This window comes from Schistocerca nitens, chromosome 1 (genome assembly GCF_023898315.1).
Source record: "Schistocerca nitens isolate TAMUIC-IGC-003100 chromosome 1, iqSchNite1.1, whole genome shotgun sequence".
NCBI lineage: Eukaryota > Metazoa > Arthropoda > Insecta > Orthoptera > Acrididae > Schistocerca > Schistocerca nitens.
Window position 1 is genome coordinate 720241118 of NC_064614.1, and position 15152 is coordinate 720256269.

Below are 15152 nucleotides of genomic sequence, written 5' to 3' on the forward strand. Positions count from 1 at the left end.
CGTGATAGTCCTCGCGCTTATATGCAGCGGTTTTCTTCGGAATTGTGTCGAAAATAGTTTGCTGCAAGTCTGATACTACGTCATCATTGCCGACCGAGGTGGCTGAGCGGTTCTAGGCGCTACAATCTGGAACCTCGCAACCGATACGGTCAGAGGTTCTAATCCTGCCTCGGGCATGATATGTGTGATGTCCTTAGGTTTAAGCAGTTCTAAGTTCTAGGGGACTGATGACCTCATAAGTTAAATCCCATAGCGCTCAGAGCCATTTGAACCATTTGATCTCATGGAGAAGTCTATTGGCATTTTTGTGGCGGCGAACACGATAAGATTTCTTCAGTTTTCTGCGGGTAGCACATTACACATGTAATTGATCGTTGCGGCATGAGGGAGGACGTCAGAGAGAAAAGCCCCTTCGGAGTCCAAGAAGGCAGTCGCCGACTTTACCTGCTGAGGGTGCCACTGTCAACGTCTGATTTGGAGGAGAGTTTATGTGGTGTCACTCTATGGATTGCCGGTTTGTTTCCGTTTCCAAGTGATGATGCAATGAGTCATCACCTGTGATGATGTTGGACAGAAAATTGTCCGATCGGCTTCGTGACTCTCAAACAACTCTACACAAATGGTCCTTCGTTGCTCTTTATGGTGTTAGGCGGCGACGAATCCATCTGACACACACCTGTGTGTCCCCCAACTGCTGGATGAGTGTGGCAGCACTATAAACAGTGACATCCAGTTGTGCCACGAGGTCGTTGGTTGTGATTCGTCGATCGCCTCGATTGAGAGTGCGTTCCAACGTTGCCTAAGTCGCAGTTGTTTGCCGCCGGCCGGCAAGCGGGAAATCGGACAAGTATGCGGGCCATTATTGTTCTGATGACAGATGCTTCGCAAGCGACTCATCACTATTTTATTCACTGCCAGGTCTCCGTAGAAAATCTGTAAAAATGGTTCCAATGGCTCTGAGCACTATGGGACATAACATCTGAGGTCATCAGTTCCCTAGAACTTAGAACTACTTAAACCTGCGACCGTAGCGGTCACGCGGTTCCCGACTGTAGCGCTTAGAACCGCTCGACCACAGCGGCCGGCAGACAATCTGTAAGAGCCTGCGAATATCTGCGAAGCCGAATGACAGGCTTCTGCATGTAATGCACCTCCCTTATAGACCCTATTTTGAACGCTACGTATAATGTCGCCACTATTGGAACTTCATGAAACTATAGGGACTGAAGCGAGAATATTCTACAGTGTCAAACAAAAAATTTCACCTACTTTCTACCGAAATTCTCATGGAAATAAACGTATTACCCATTGACCGTCCCAAATACTCTTGAAGTTACTTCCCTTCCCTTCAATATCACAGAAGACTGTTTTCACTTTTCTATATTCTAAGCCAATCCACCAGACGATCATTTCTTTTCTCGACTTATTAACATCTATTCAGCACACCTTTCGCCTTGGCTGCCCTACATTTTCTACTTATTTCATTTTCTAATTATTCATATTGTTGTATTCTTGTCTGTACCTGGAAAGTTATGTACCTTTTTCTTTCGCCTATGAAATGAGTTGCGAGGGCTGTCCAGAAAGTAAGTTACGATTGATCGCGAAATGCAAATCACAGTGAAAATCAGAAATGTTTCATTTGTAACAGTTAGCTACACCTTTCAGTGACTTCTATACGTAGTCGCCGTTCTGACTCAGACATTCGTCGTAGCGTTGTTCTAACTTTCCAATACCCTCATCATAGAAGGTAGCCGCCAGTTCTTTCCGCCAATTCTCTACGCTGGCCTAAAGCTCGTTGTCTGTGCCAAAATGTTGTCTTCATAGCCAGCGGTCCGTTTGAGCAGAGATGAAACTCAGTGGGAGACAATTACGGGCTGTATTGTGGGTAACCAAACATTTCCAATTGAAACGATGCAGGAATATCTTCATTGCCCCTGCAGAATGAGGCTGAGAATTGTCTTGAAGAAGAAAGCGCACGACAGTTATGTAATGTTGGTTGCATAGCTTCAGGGGAAAATTCTCACCAGGGCCTCGTACTTGGCTGGAGACGCTATTTTCTATAACATCTTTACGCGCTCACTAAGAGCTCAAAAATGAAAAGAGCGACATAATTCTACCTAGAGTCATACTAGAGACACTGCCCTACACATCTTTGCAAAGCTTTATCGGATTTTCATACCGAGCGAGGTGGCGCAGTGGTTAGCACACTGGACTCGCATTCGGGAGGACGACGGTTCAATCCCGTCTCCGGCCATCCTGATTTAGGTTTTCCTTGATATCCCTAAAAATCGCTAGGGCAAATGCCGGGATGGTTCCTTTGAAAGGGCATGGCCGATTTCCTTCCCCATCCTTCCCTCACCCAAGCTTGCGCTCCGTCTCTAATGACCTCGTTGTCGACGGGACGTTAAACACTAATCTCCTCCTCCTCCGGATTTTCATAGTCGTTTCCATTTCGCGACCGATCTTAACTTACTTTCTGGACAGCCCTCGTATTAGGCTGGTGCACAAGTTCGCTTGTTTTCCCTAGTTTTAATAAACACAAAAGGTAACGGAGACTTTAGTCATCAATAATATATTCTCCTTCACTATTTACATTTGTCTGTCAAGGCTAGGGTAGCTTTACGAATCCACGACTGTAGAAATCACGTGGGTTTGAGGGCAAGAACTTATTGATCCTTGTTCGAATTGCATTTTCATTCGGAAAGGAGTTTCCCTGGACGTGGTTCGATTGAGAGCGGAAAAGACGAAAATATAAGGTACCAATATCAAATGAATAATTTAGATGCGGGATGACATCCCTGCCCTACTCCTGTAGTCTGTAGCGGTTTCTGTCAGTTTAGCAGAATACAGGCGAGCATCGTGTCTCCACCAGATGCATTACATTATCTTATGTGGATGCACGCAGGTCTTTGTACGAGGAGTTGCTGCTTTGTTTGGCCTCAGTTATTCATCTCTTTTTCTGATCTTATCAGAAAGACATCGTTTCTCGTAATCACTAACGCTGCAGAGTAGGAATGGTAGATGTTGTCCACGAGGCAGTTGATGACGAGCAACCAGAGATGCACTTACGGCCACCCGCTTATTTGTGTGATTTTCCCTTAGAGCATGAGGTACCCATGCATTCGATTTTTCAAACTTCCCTACTGTAACCAAATGTCGTACGTCAGTGGAACGATCAAAGTTCACCAGATTTGCGAGTTCTAGAGTACAACAGTTCTCCAGTACACTCATTGGATCATCGCGATTAATGCGTTTCAACAATATTCATCACCCTCTAAGATCTTCCTGAACGTGAAGGTCACTAATGTCAAAACGATCCACCTTGAAACGAAAAAAACGTTTTCTTGCTGTTCATTATCACCATACATGGTGAAAATTTTTTTGGCTGCCTCCGCTACTGTAACCCATCCTTTAAACTAAAAAAGAAGAATACGTCGGAATTGTTCCGATTTCTCCACTTGGCACTCCATTTTCTTGTATCCACAGCTGTATTCACTATCTCCAAATGACCAAATGACAAAATGGGAATATGTAAACTCAAATAGCAACAATGAAATACAAATAAAAAATGACAATCGCAAAATAAACCGATAGCAACCGGAACAGCAACACGCAAAACAAAAACGCTGCGAACCTATGCACCAACCTCATATGTCTTCTGTATCCAAAGGTTTCTTACCCATTTTCAGTTTAAGTACTAGAATACTAGAATAACGTCATCTGAGACATGAGGTCGATTACAGATACACTAAGGGCATCTGATTGTAACAGACAGCTGTGCAACCATCTCAAACGGAATATTTTGTATGAGTGTGGGTCCCATATTACTGGAAGGCTTTTGTAGCGGCCACAGTCAGTGTACAACTGAGCTAGGTCAGTTCGCTCTCGACCACCAGAAGGTAGTGCATACTGTGTCTCAGGTTGATGCCGTACTGCTTGACATCCAGAAGGCATTTGCTGTAGTTTCTGACTGTGGTCTAATGAATAACATTGGGGCAAAAACCGCGCGTGGCGGCGAAAGGCTTGGCACGCTGGATTCGCATTCGGGATTACGATTGTTTAAGTTCAAGTCCAGCCATCCTGATTTAGGTTTTCCGTGATATCCGTAAATCGATTCACGCAAATGCCAGGATAGTTCCTTCAAACGTTGTACGTTCCATGGGCTTTACGAGAATGGAGCTAATTATACAAAGAAGTCGCGACGCTGTAAAGCTGTTCGAAAGTCAGGAAGACCTGCAGAGGATCGACGTTTAGTGCAAGGATTGGCAAATGACGCTCAGAATACAGAAATGTAACGTAACGGGCATAAATTAGCCGATAGATTTATTGTTCTTGCTGTGACATTCAGTTCTAACACTAGTTTGGTGCAGCACTCCAAGCTATTCTATCCTGTGCCTATCTGTTCAGTTTCGAACAATTACTGCAACCGACGTCCAATCAAATGTGCTTACTGTGCTCATCTTCCACTCTCCGTCTGTAACTTTCACCTTGTCACGAAAGCTGTCCTATCAACAGGTTCCTCATTTTAGTTAAGTTACACTACAGTTATTTTTTGCTCCTCACTTCCATTCATTACTTCCTCAATAGTTACACAAATAGTAAAACAAATCTATTACTTTTACAGACTCATTCCTTAATGTAATTCCGTCAGAATCGACTGATTTAATTCGACTACATTCCATTACCCTTATTTACCTTTTATTGATTTAAATATTACATCTTCATGTACCACGAAGTCCTTTCCGTTCAGTTGCTCTTCTGAGTCCTTTGCCATCCCCGACAGAATTACGTCATCAGTAAACATCAAAGTTTCTTCTTCTTGAACTTATCTTTACAAATTTCTATTTGCTTTCGGTAGCAAGTTGCTCAGTGTACAGACTGAATAACACGAAGGCAAGGCACAATCTTTTCTGACTCCCTCCTTAGCCACTGCTTCCCTTTCACGCCTTCCTTACAACTGACTTCTGTTTTCTGTACAAGTAACTCTTAGCTCCTGTATTTTAACCCTACTCGCGTTAGAATTTCTACGTGTGTATCTCGATCAGTACTATGAAATGCTTTCTCTACGCATTATTATATTATTATACAAATGCCGAAAAATCACTGGATGCAGTCACATGTCTGAGAGCGATTTCAAGCGAATCGACCACACAGGAATAATCATAGAAAAGGTAGATGCCAGACTGAGGAGCGCTTAGGAAGCGTAGTCCAACCACAAACGAGGCAGTTTGTACAAGACTAATTCGAACGGCACTTGTATATTTCTCGTATGAGTAACCAATACGACACTACTGGCCATTAAAATTGCTACACCACGAAGATGACGTGCTACAGACGCCAAATTTAACCGACGGAAAGATGAAGCTGTGATAAGCAAACAATTAGCTTTTCAGAGCATTCACACAAGGTTGGCGCCGGTGGCTACACCTACAACGTGCTGACATCAGGAAAGTTTCCAACCTATTTCTCATACTCAAACAGCAGTTGACCTGCGTGGCCTCGTGAAACATTGTAGTGATGCCTCGTGTAAGGAGGAGAAATGCTATCACGTTTCCGACTCTAATAAAGGTCTGATTGTAGCCTATCGCTTTTGCGGATTATCGTATCGCGACATTGCTACTCGAGTTGGTCGAGATCCAATGACTGTTAGCAGAATATGGAATCGGTGGGTTCAGGAGGGTAATATGGTCCGCCGTGCTGGATCCCAATGGCCTAGTATCACTAGCAGTCGATATGACACGCATCTTATCCGCATGGCTGTAACGGATCGTGCAGCCACGTCTCGATCCCTGAGTCAACAGATGGGGACGTTTGCAAGACAACAACCATCTGCACGAACTGTTCGACGACGTTTGCCGCAGCATGGACCATCAGCTCGGAGACCATGGCTGCAGTTACCCTTGACGTTGCATCACAGACAGGAGCGCCTGCGATGGTGTACTCAACGACGAACCTGGGTGCACGAATGGCAAAACGTCATTTTTTCGGATGAATCCAGATTCTGTTTACAGCATGATGATGGTCGCATGCGTGTTTGGCAACATCGCAGTGAACGCACATTGGAAGCGTGTATTTGTCATCGCCATACTGGCGTACCATCTGGCGTGATGGTATGGGGTGCCATTGGTTACACGTCTCAGTCACCTCTTGTTTGCACTGACGGCACTTTGAACAGTGGACGTTACATTTAAGATGTGATACGTCCCGTGGCTCTACCCTTCATTCGATCCCTTCGAAACCCTACTTTTCAGTAGGATAATGCACGACCGCATGTTGCAGGTCCTGTACGGGCCTTTTTGGATACAGAAAATGTTCAATTGCTGCTCTGGCCAGCACATTCTCCAGATCTCTCACGAACTAAAAACTTCTGGTCAATGGTGGCCGAGGAACTGGCCCATCACAATACGCCAGTCACTACTCTTGATGGCCGGCCGGGGTGGTCGAGCGGTTCTAGGCGCTACAGTATGGAACCGCGCAGCCGCTACGGCGCAGGTTCGAATCCTGCCTCGGGCATGGATGTGTGTGATGTCCTTAGGTTAGTTAGGTTTAAGTAGATCTAAGCTCTAGGGGACTGATGACCTTATAAGTTAAGTCCCATAGTGCTCAGAGCCATTTGAACCATTTGAACTACTCTTGATGAACTGTGGTATCGTGTTGAAGATGCATGGGCAGCTGTACCGGTTCACGCCATCCAAGCTCTGTTTGACTCAATGCCCAGGCGTATCAGGCCGTTATTACGGCCACAGGTGGTTGTTCTGGGTACTGATTTCTCAGGCTCTATGCACCCAACTTGATGAAAATGTAATCACATGTCAGTTCTAGTGTAATATATTTGTCCAATGAATACCCGTTTATCAGCTGCATTTCTTCTTGTTATATCAATTTTAATGGCCAGTAGTGTGGATACAAATCATAGAGGAAAGAGAGAAGAACTAAAGAAGAGTTGCACGTTTCGACACTGGTTCATTTACCAAGTGCGAAAGATCCAGGGAGACGCTCGTCCAAATGCAGTGGCAGACGATTGAAGAGGGGCTCTATGGATCAATGTGTGACTTATTTTTAAAATTATGAGAGCGTTGGTGCCTGGAAAAGTCAACCGACGTATTACATCCTACGTATACCACGAAAAAATATCATTCACTTAAAGTTAGTCAGCTCCAAAGTCACATGCTCATTTACCAACCATTGTTCTTTCGGCTGATCTTTCGTGACTGGAATACAAAAACTTGATAAGTAACAATGGTAGACAAAGTACGCTCCGCCACACACTGTAAAGTAGTTTGGGACGTATATATGTAGATGTAGATGGAGATTTTCATATATGGTGTCAGAGGAGGATGTGGAAAAGTATTTCCTTAACAAAGTTCCTTCACTGTTAGTATAGATGGTAATGAGATCCCCCTTCTATTGGTTTTGCTCATGGTGATAGAAGAACCAGAATACGTAGCTGAAATCGCTCGCTCCGACTGTGTGCAATGTAGGTACAGGTCGTGGCTGCGGTTACCAAAAAAAAATGGGTTGCGTAATGCAGCCGCGCACAGTAATTAAAGCTTACGCACTATTGCTGGTTTCGGTTTCCTTATGGTCACAGCTGTCCTAGAACCGTAGATACAAACACGTGATCACACGACAAAAGACCGTGGGCATACAAGGAGGTACATGGATTACAGAGCAGTTATGTGCCAAACGGGGGAAACGTAAAGGTCATAAACGATAAAATATTTTCATATATTGTCAGTTTTTTAAGGGGATGTGTGCAGTTAGACGTCCGAAATACTGAAACACTCAGTGCAGCTGATTTTGCCAAAATTCTAAAACATGTACAACATGCATCATGCGGAATGGACACGAATCACTCACCTCGGTGCTACAAACTTGATGCGGCTACTGAAGTTCATTTCGTATGTAAAGGTCCTTTAGTGTCCTGATTACTAACGTCCATCGAAGGACCTGAGCGTTATGTGCAGCCGTTCATCACCTAAAACGACGAAGTCGAAAAATCGTGATGTCTAAGTCAGACAAGGCAGGAAGCAACAGATGCAACGAAGATAGGAACCACACTGTGGTTTCTTTAAATACTAATACCAGTGCTTTTATGACAATAGTGAACGTTACAAACTCTAGTATTTGGAAGACCAACAATTGTTGCGGGGAATAACTTCAAAAAAATCTGTTACAGAGTAATTAAATAGGAAATGGGTTAGCAACAATAGGTTTAAAGTATTAAATTAAGAGTAATTGAAGACTTGCCAATTACGTTATTTATTAATAATTATTTATTGTTTTCCAAGTGTTACAATTTACAAATGAGGAGTCGATAGACCTATCAGCTGTACAGAAAAATACATGCAATTACGGCAACAGCCAAAATTCCATACGGACCTTAGAGCGTCCAGCCAAGAGAGTTCGTACTGATAGACGGCAAATCATCGAGTAAAACTGAGGTGATATCAGGTGTTCCCCAGGGAAGCGTCCTGGGACCTCTGCTGTTCCAGATCTATATAAATAACCTGGGTGACAATCTGAGCAGTTCTCTTAGGTTGTTCGCAGATGATGCTGTACTTTACCGTCTAGTAAGTTCATACGAAGACCAGTATCAGTTGCAAAGCGATTTAGAAAAGATTGCGGTATGATGTGGCAGGTGGCAGTGTGAGGTGATCCACATGAGTTCCAAAAGAAATCCGTTGGAGTTCGATTACGCGATAAGTAGTACAATTCTCAAGGCTGTCAATTCAACTAAGTACCTGGGTGTTAAAATTACGAACAACTTCAGTTGGAAAGACCACATAGATAATATTGTGGGGAAGGCGAGCCAAAGGTTGCGTTTCATTGGCAGGACACTTAGAAGATGCAACAAGTTCACTAAAGAGACAGCTTACACTACACTCGTTCGTCCTCTGTTAGAATATTGCTGCGCGGTGTGGGATCCTTATCAGGTGGGATTGACGGAGGACATCGAAAAGGTGCAAAAAAGGGCAGCTCGTTTTGTATTATCACGTAGTAGGGGAGAGAGTGTGGCAGATATGATACGCGAATTGGGATGGAAGTCATTACAGCAAAGACGTTTTTCGTCGCGGCGAGATCTAGTTACGAAATTTCAGTCACCAACTTCCTCTTCCAAATGCGAAAATATTTTGTTGAGCCCAACCTATATAGGTAGGAATGATCATCGAAATAAAATAAGAGATATCAGAGCTCTAACAGAAAGGTTTAGGTGTTCGACGAACCCTCTGCCAAGCACTTAAATGTGAATTGCAGAGTAGTCATGTAGATGTAGATGTAGAAGTTCTGCTGATAAAATAAGTAGCGGGACACAGCTTCGTATCAGTGATTTAATATTTTATTTGGAAAGGATTATATTCATTATAAAAGAGATGACTCCACTAACCAGAAATTGCAAAATTTACGTAGAAATAGTAATTGATAATACAACAACAAAAACAACAACAAGCCTTTCAAGAGGTCGGCGGAATTAAGTACTAGCACCTAAGACTGTATTTTGAAGTATTGCACCTTGTATGTTTGGATACATTCGAAGAATAGGACAAATATATATATGATATAGTAGACCAATGTGGAACTAATTTTTACCAGCATGTGATGAACTCAAAATAATAACAGATAATGTCATCACGCAAACAAATCTACACTGCATACAGGATTGGCACTTTCTTCTGCCTACCCTTTAGTTTATTCTCCTGTTCATCATACATGGTTGCAACCAAATGAGGATAACGCAGTGTCTATTCTAGCACAAAAAGCTGAGCAAATAAATGAGGCCTACGTGGGGCGGCGGACACGGACAGCACAGCCAACGATAAGAGAAGGACAAAGTGGGAAGGGAACAACAACACCGACATTATTTCCACAAGCTCTAGGAGAATTAAGCCCTACAAGAAGATTAGAACGACGACAGAAGTAGGCTCTAGGACAACAAGACGTAGACGTTGCACCAACTGAAACTAATAATGCAATGCATCTTACTGAGGGTATTGCTAATGATCTAGCATGATTTCGAATGACAGGAAACGAACAGAAAGAATGTGTGTCCCAACAGCTGCAACAGAAGAAGTTATACTCTAGGAATTGTAATGAATCTCCGTGAAGTACGCAACAGGCAGTCAGGTAGAAGTTTGGAGGAACGTGGAGCACTCGTTCAGCATAAATCAGATCTCGGTGCAAAAATTAAATTTCCACGCGATACAGAATTTATTACTCAAATCCAGTAGGTGTTCGGAGCGTGAACAAACTTAAATTAACCACTGTAAAAGTAAATAGCATATCCATATCATTTAAGCTATTGTTATTAATGCATTATGTATGTGTAGCAGAAGTAGATATCCTACACTACTAAGTCTACCTGATATGGTGGGATTTGAGGCAATTGTTAACACAGAAGCAGCGTTATGAAAGATACTATACTGTAGAGCTTATAGTGCACTCCTCTGACAATAATTCTCTCTCGCATATATATAGGGCAAAAAATTGTAAGGGAAACATCTTAACAATTATTTTTCTCTTTCTCCTGCAATGTTACTTTTTGCTTTTGGTTCTGCATGATTTAATTTTCATTGCTTATAGGTCTGACATTGGCTGTAGATTATATCTGAAACCAGTATTTGGAAAAGAAAGGCCATTGATCGTCGCCCAGTATCAAAATGGAAATAAATTAATAGGGTTTTTGTTTGTATACACACGCATATAATAATAGCTCATTTAAGGCCGAGACTTATGTTCCACAGGCGAATAGAGAACCGCGACTTTCATTTTTATGGACAAAGGGCTTGTAGGTCGTCTAACGTGGGAGCATATCCAGTATTGACTTGCATCCAATCAACAAGTGACTCATCTGAAAAAGGCGTTATCTATTGCTTAGTGAAAGTGTTAATGACACATTTAAAAATTCTTGAAATTACATACTTTTCCTCTTCTAAATGTAACCGTTTTTGTTTTGCTATCACAGTTTAAGCCTATAAGTCACTATCAAGTATGTACTATAAAGAACATAATAAGAGATGAACGGTGTGTACAATAAATGTGGTCTGTAAGCAAGGACATATTTGCGGTATTCGATGTCATATTACGACATAGAAATGAATTAAAAATAATAAAGATCTTGTCGACTGCATCATTCTTGATGACAACACGTCGATCTTGATGTTCTTCTTCAGCCCCTATTTCGGGCTTCCGGCACCACTTTGTTATTCCGATTGGGGGTATGAGTGAGATTGCTGGTTGCTGAAGGTTGCACACGTGGGAAACTTAGGAACACGTGCTCGTAACATAGCGCGATTACTTCAAAGAGGCGAGTTTGGAAACATATTTCCTTAAGCAGGATTCTAACAGTAGTGTTCATTTTCAATTTTTTCTATTTTGCGGAAGGAATAGCTTGGTCACGTAATTGGTTACGTAACTAAATAAGCACATTAACCAGTGTTAATACCCTGAACAGCTTGGTTACTTAATTAAAAAAGCACATTAGTTAGTGCTAATACAGTGAACAGAACTACAAAAAGGTTTGCATACTGACATTCAACTTTAAGTTATATTGATTGGAAAATTACACATATTTCAGTTTTGAAATATGTAATATTTCTGGAACTATGTTTCGTTATACAACCACAGGCATGGAGCTATGCAGATTCAAACTGTTTAAACACGAACGTTGGAGCGATTTTGTCACATAACAGACAAAAAAATGCTCATAAATCTGCGTTTAACCAAAAATTGAAATAACTTTAGCGGATTATCTGTGCAGTGGAGGATATTATTTTTGGGGTAGAATTTTACAAAAGTCGTGTTAATTCCTGGACTGGACAATAGATCGTTACACAGGTCGTGTATCAGTTACACACTGAAGTAATGAACTATATCAGCAGGCAAAACCGAGAACGGTATAGCAAATAAATCGAAATCAGTCTTCAGTCGAGCAAAATATTGGAATCTCGTTGGCACCTAACGATGAAGTGTTTCAAATACTGAAACGTAATCATTTATGCATGGCCCACAAACGGCTGCCTCAACTTCCGAGAATTGGTCCATGACTCGAACTTGAAGACGATATTTCCAGAGGATAGATGTTTGGTTGATAACATCAATTTTGTCCATTATATCTGTAACCAAAATATTCTCCCCTCGCATTGAGAGACTTAATGAATTCAAATAATTGTTTATGTCTACCATAAAAGATTTTGTCATTACTCTGTTTACTCTCAAATTAGTTTTCTCCCTAGTGGCTGTCTTCAGTTCAGCCAACATTTCCTCTGGTTCGTCATAAGGCGAGTACGTATGTTCTTCATGGATGGTGTTTTAATGCCATTTCAGTGAATGTTTTTACAGCTCAAAATAGTGCGATGAGTACTACACACTTTGCATTAACTTTAAACGAGACGGAAAGTAAAGTAATTCCCATTCCTCATTAAATGGTGTGGCTTAAATACTTTTTCTGGTTTTGGACAGGTCAGTGAATGTGTTGGTAATACACAACGTGAAAATTATTTAAGACGAGTGGTATTGGTAGTGAAGCGCTTGACGTATGACACTACGCTCGGAGTGCTAGGCAGGAGGGGGGCAACAGAGCTGTCGCTCGTAGAGCGCTGTTTGGTCAGTTCAGCCCCAGAGATCCACTCTCAGACATAGGCCTGTTGTAAAGACTTCCATGTCCATCGTTGTTAGGAGGGCTGGATCCAGTTTTTCCCATGTGTCATTGGAAGTCGTCCCTCTATCTCTCAAGAGACGTGCGACTGTTCTTTTTGACTTCCTCGGACGCCATTCAATCACTGTCTTGCTCCATTTCTAGTTTCTCTAAAGCTTCTCTACTGCTCAACGCCACTTCAGTCTCGCAGTCCGCTTGACAACGTCTTTCATCGCTGTTCTCCTCTATGTCTTCGTTCTTGATCCTGTGTCCCAGTATCTCTGCAAGCATTGCTTCTCTACCGTCCTTTGATAGCTCCGGAGTCGATTTTCACTACTTGTTGTTGTCATTGTTTGGAGCCCATATGTCTTTACCTGGAGGAGGCAAGATGAGCCGTGCGTGGCTCGTGTTCCCGCCATCATGTGTTTTACACCCTGTTTCAACGTACATCCACCTCGCTACGTTAATTTAAATTACTACTGTCACTGAGTTGCTGCTTTGACTGACCGTCAGCGGCGTTAGCAGCGCATGTCGATATATCCCCTCTCGTAGTATCTTTGCTCGACAGCTATTACTTCCCGGTCCTTTTCTGTCGTAAGCGAGTTCGTGTCGCGAGTTCGGGCTGCCAGTCTGTTGGAACGCGTCTGGAGCGCAGTCCGGACCGGCCAGTCCGGGAGTTGCAATGCGGCACTAGTGCAGTCGGGTTGGAGCAGCAGTGAGATCTGCGTCGACATGGCTCGCCCCACCATTGCCGCCACGCATCACTTGAGCCGCGCCACGGTCTTGCTGGATCGTCGGTCGGTCGTCCTACTGGACGACGCGTTTGGACCCGCCGATCGTTCATGAGTCGGCTGCATGTGTGCGCATCGACTCCTGATTTGTCTTTGTGATCGTGCAGCCATTGCTGAGTGACGTTCAAGTCTTCCTGCCAGTGTTTGTCACACGGTGTGTGTAGTTGGCGTCATTTCCACTGACAATTTGTTTTAAATGTTGTCGGTGTGTGCAATTAACTATTTTGGTTTACTACAATTCGAGTGCACAAGCGAAATTTTCTGCCTTGTGGCCGTTAGTGCTCCGGTTACCTGCCCTGGCCACTAACGTAATTTCGGGCAGCGTCCTTTCCTCACCCGTTGTCGCTGTCCAACGTGGTGTGTAATTTTCACAGCTAATAAGTACTTCATTGTGGATTATCACGTTTGTAACCTTTCGTGTTTGAGTTCTCATGTACTGATTGATGGGCAAGTAGTTGTGTCGGTCAGTCCGTGACTGTCCCCTGGTTTGGTTCCGACGGATTAAGTGTATCTGGGCTCACCACCTGTCTCGCCTAAGTGAACGAGGGCAGAACGATCCACTGGAGACTCCTGAGTACCGTTCTCTTAATTATTCTTTTGGTAGTTTTAATGTTATTGTAATTTAACTGTGTTTTATATTTTTAATTTGGCAAGGTTAGTTGTGGTCCTTCAGCCCTAGAAACATGGCCTTTAAGTCCAAACATTATCGCCTTCTCTTCTTGAAAGGTAATAGTGATTTCCTCTGAAAGATTTTACACGTTATTGTGGGCCTTCCGCCGTTGGTGTTGCAAAAAGGAAATTATTAAACTTAATGTATTGTTTTACGTATGGTTGCAATATATATTTCCTTAATTTGCGAAATTTAGCTTAGCGGCCTTCAGCCATCTTATTGCTACTAGTTCTCAGTGAATTATGGATCGTGATAATTGATTTTCATGTAGTGCAATTCTGATGGGGCTATTTATATCACAACGGGAACTTGCGTAACTAAAAGAGTGTACGTATAGCAGATTACGATAAATGTCTAAACATTGTATTAACCCGTTTAAAAATTCAGTTTATTCGTTGTTCTACGAAGGCGCTAAAAATCTCAAATTCCTCCACAGCGTCCATTTATCTTTCTTAACCCTATGAAGTACCTTTACTCGATGCTGCTGGTGCTACGCTTCTGAATAAGAAAATTTGCACTGAAGGAGACTCTGCATTCTGAGAGGTTTCTTTATAAAATATATACATGCTTTTCTTATTGATATTAAGAATAGAGCCTAGCTATACTGCACACCTGATCCCACTGTTCTGTGATTACGTATTCACATATTTAATTTAAACTGTAGGAATCAGGTATCCTACGACAGATACCAGCGATCGGTGTTTCCAATCAGAGCTTGCTAGTTACTCAGACACAAGCTGTATGTATCAGTTTACTAAAACAAGAAAATGTAATTGTACTTATACTGTCCATTAAGTGCTGACTCACACCTCTGTCGTCTTCGGTCATCTGTGCTGCAGAGTTGAGTTATTCCTTAAGTGTGTGCTCGAATATGTACATTTTTCCGCTGGATTTAAATAAAATTAAACTTTTATGTGTCCTCTTCTACAGTCATCTTTTATAAAATACTTTTCTTTCCTTGAACTATGCCTTTCGTACGTATTCATTCAATATTCATAGAATATTCAATAGCTGGAAGACTGGAGTCAACAACAAATACACTCCTGGAAATGGAAAA